Source organism: Rhinopithecus roxellana, chromosome 2, assembly GCF_007565055.1.
Source record: "Rhinopithecus roxellana isolate Shanxi Qingling chromosome 2, ASM756505v1, whole genome shotgun sequence".
Classification (NCBI taxonomy): Eukaryota; Metazoa; Chordata; class Mammalia; order Primates; family Cercopithecidae; genus Rhinopithecus; species Rhinopithecus roxellana.
Window position 1 is genome coordinate 105372219 of NC_044550.1, and position 3666 is coordinate 105375884.

The 3666-nt window shown below is 40.3% G+C and overlaps 1 pseudogene; it reads left to right on the forward strand.

The window, feature by feature from the left end:
• The first annotated feature begins 567 nt into the window (after window positions 1-567).
• LOC104672117 lies at window positions 568-2767 on the forward strand (annotated as a pseudogene).
• The last annotated feature ends 899 nt before the right edge of the window (window positions 2768-3666 follow it).

Genomic DNA, 3666 nt, shown 5'->3' on the forward strand with positions numbered 1-3666 from the left:
CAAGTTGAGATTTGGGTGGGGTCACAGCCAAACCACATCAGGCCTCAAGTAAGTTTGCTCAAACTTTGCCCTAAAAGTAGTCATTATTTTAATTTTCCTAGACACCAAGAAAACCTGTCCTCTACTGCAGAGGGAAAAGCTACCTTAACTTCCAAAGCTGTTCACAATGGCAATATCCTTGAAAAGATCATTTGAAAGAAAAGCTGCCAGAGTCTCTGTTTACACAACATGTGAATATATTAAATACTCCTGAGGAATCATCTCCCAAATACAAGTATCCTAAAATATACCAGAAGGTCCTAGAGCATTTGATTTGACTAAGCCTGTGAGAGTCTACTTAAAATGAACTTTTCTTATTTTTTCACTTTAACTGGACTTTCACTCATTTATTAAGTTGAAAAATGATCCTCCCAGAGATCCAAAATTAATTTGAAGCTTTGAAAAATGAATTACTTTCATGCTAGAGAACAACTATTTTTACTTCCCTCAAACCCAAGTTATTCAATAACTATATTACCTGTGTATACATTTACATCCTTAAGAATAGGGATCTTTGACTCTCCCACCATGCATACAAATGAGGTTTTCCCTGAAGAGTTATCTGAAATGGACATGTCTTGTGAAATTAGTGCGTGCCGAAAAATTGAGACTCTTGAAAACTTGTATCTGGATTTTGATGGTGATGTTGCAAAACTTGGAACTTTTGGAGTAACCACCACCAGCATCAAAGCCACCAAGTCCAGCAAGTACTTCCACAGCACTAACATGACAGACACTCCCACAGCCCCCAAAGCAGGAACTACACCTGTGGCACCAAGTGCACCAGACATTTCTGCTAATTCTAGAAGTTTATCTCAGATTCTCACAGAACAATTGCAAAAGGAGAAACAACTGGTCACTGGTATGGATGGTGGCCCTGAAGAGTGCAAAAATAAAGATGATCAGGGATTCCAATTATGTGGTGAACAGGTATCAAATTCTGACAAGCCTTTGATGCAAGGTAGTGACTTGAAAACATCTGACACCTTACAGTTAGCAAATTCTCAGGAAACTGAAACTTCTAATAAAAATGATACGACTATAGATATGGTACATGCTGATGCTGAAGACCTGATGTTCTGGAAAACCTAGACAACTCAAAGGAAAAGACTGTGACATCAGAAGCAGCTAAAACTGAAGATACAGTTATCTGCAGCAGTGATACAGATGAGGAGTGCTTAATTATTGATACAGAGTATAAAAATTATAGTGATGGAAAGATAGCTGTTGAAGGTTCTAACTTAAGTTCTTGACCAGCTAGTCCAAATTCTTCCTCAGGACAGGGTTCTAGGAAGTCAGACTAATACCGCTTATAGTCCAGAAGAGTCATGTGTTTTTATCTTTTTTATTTTTACTTTTTTGAGGAGGAGTTTCGCTCCTGTTGCCCAGACTGGAGTGTGGTGGTGCGATCTCAGGTCACTGCAACCTCCACCTCCCAGGTTCAAGCAATTCTCCTGCTTCAGCCTCCCAAGTAGCTGGGATTACAGGCATGTGCCACTGCGCCCGGCCATTTTTTTTTTTTTTTTTTTTTTGTATTTTTAGTAGAGACAGGGTTTCTCCATGTTGGTCAGGCTGGTCTCAAACTCCTGACCTCAGGTGATCCTCTGGCCTTGGCCTCCCAAAGTGCTGGGATTACAGGTGTGAACCACCGTGTCTGGTGAGTCTTACATTGTTTTAAAAAAAACCTATCAAATGAGTATACAAAAAATTTGATCCAGTTGGAGAGATGTTTAAAATGCAGGATGAGCTCTTTAAGCCAATTTCCAGAAAAGTAGCCAAATTGCCCTTAATGATTTTAGAAAATTCTAAACAGCCTTCTGTTTCTGAGCAGTTGTCTGTTCCTTCAGATGCCTCCGGTTGGCCAAAATTGGATGGTCTTCTGCATTTCAGAAGCCAAAAGGACGACCGCCAAGTGAACTTCAGTACTATGTTGAAGACACATCGGAATACCTAGCTCCTCAGAAAGGAAATTTTATTCGTAAGTTATTTGGCCTGCAAGACCTGTTGTTACTCATGCGCCCAGTGTCCAGAGGATGGAGACAAGACCACGTTCTAAAAATGGAAGAAAATCGGAAGACAATTTCCAGTCTGTGTGCTACCAGAAGTAGAGAATCAAGCTGGTCATGGAGTTGAAGCTCTGACTGAAGGTGATGTTGTCATTTATGGACTGAAAGTTGATTGCATTCCAACAGCTATTTTATGTTGACCATATCCATGCATTTACTTCAAAGCTTTCTCTACTGGAAGGAATTACCTCAGAAGCATTAAAAGAAAAGCTTTCAGCACTCAAGATTTCCAATGTATTTAACATCCTCCAACACATTCTAAAGAAATTAGGTAGCTTACAGGAGGGTTCCTGCTTGTTATCTCATGCAGCAGAAGATTCTTCACTCCTGATCCATGAGGCCTCTGATGGAAAAGTTACTGGGACAGCATACAATTTGTATAAAACACATTGCAGCCTTCCTGGTGCACCTTCCAGTCTCTCAGTTCCCTGGGACCCATAAGATCCCAGCCTGTCATGACCATATCATATCATCATGAAAAAATACCTTGCACGTTTGCACCTGAATCACCAGACACCACAACACAACACAAGGTTGGTGGACCGAGCATGCCCACAGGCAGCCACAGGAATCCAGTTTCCATAGAAACCAAAAGCAGTTGCTTGTCTGCTCAGCAAGGTGAAACTGAAGGAGTGGCTCTGAATAAAAGAAAAATAACTTGACTGCACCAAATTAAATTAAAAAAAAAACAGTTATAGCGATGTTTAATTGAGAAAATTTGAGGGAAAATATGACTAAAAGCCCAGCAGGCAAGAGGAACATTTTTTCTGTAGTATCCTCAAGAGTTCTTAGAGTGTTTGAAAAAACATGTTGGCTCTGTGAAGGAATGCTTCAACTGAAATGGAACGTTGGCTGGGCGTGGTGGCTCAAGCCTGTAATCCCAGCACTTTGGGAGGCCGAGGCAGGCGGATCATGAGGTCAGGAGATCGAGACCATCCTGGCTAACATGGTGAAACATCTCTACTAAAAATACAAAAAATTAGCCGGGTGTGGTGGCGGGTGCCTGTAGTCCCAGCTACTCGGGAGGCTGAGGCAGGAGAACGGCATGAACCTGGGAGGCAGAGCTGGCAGTGAGCCAAGATCACGCCACTGCACTCCAGCCTGGGCGACAGAGGGAGACTCCGTTTCAAAAAAAAAAAGGGAATGTTATGCTGCTCACTCTTAAAGTTTGAGGAGCATCTTGATATGTTTTAACATTATCATGGCAGGAAAATCTATAAAGAAGAAAAATATTTTTACCTTAAACCTTTTCTAAAACTTAGAAAAATAATTCGATTTTTTATCAAAAATGACACTTATCAATATATACTATGTTATATTGCCAATCTGTTGAGACTGACTCAAAAGATTAAATATTGCCACTGTTGAAGATAATTAATGAGCATCGCAAACCTTGTTTCTGACCCATTTTGATAGTTTTTATATACTCACCTTTATATTCACCTTTAAAATGATGAATGTTGCAGGTTAATAAAGTTAGTACCTTTAAAACTTGGTGAAATACCATTACAGAAGCCAAAACTAAAGACTCCCTGCCTCTGAAAAAAAGGGGATGTTTTTC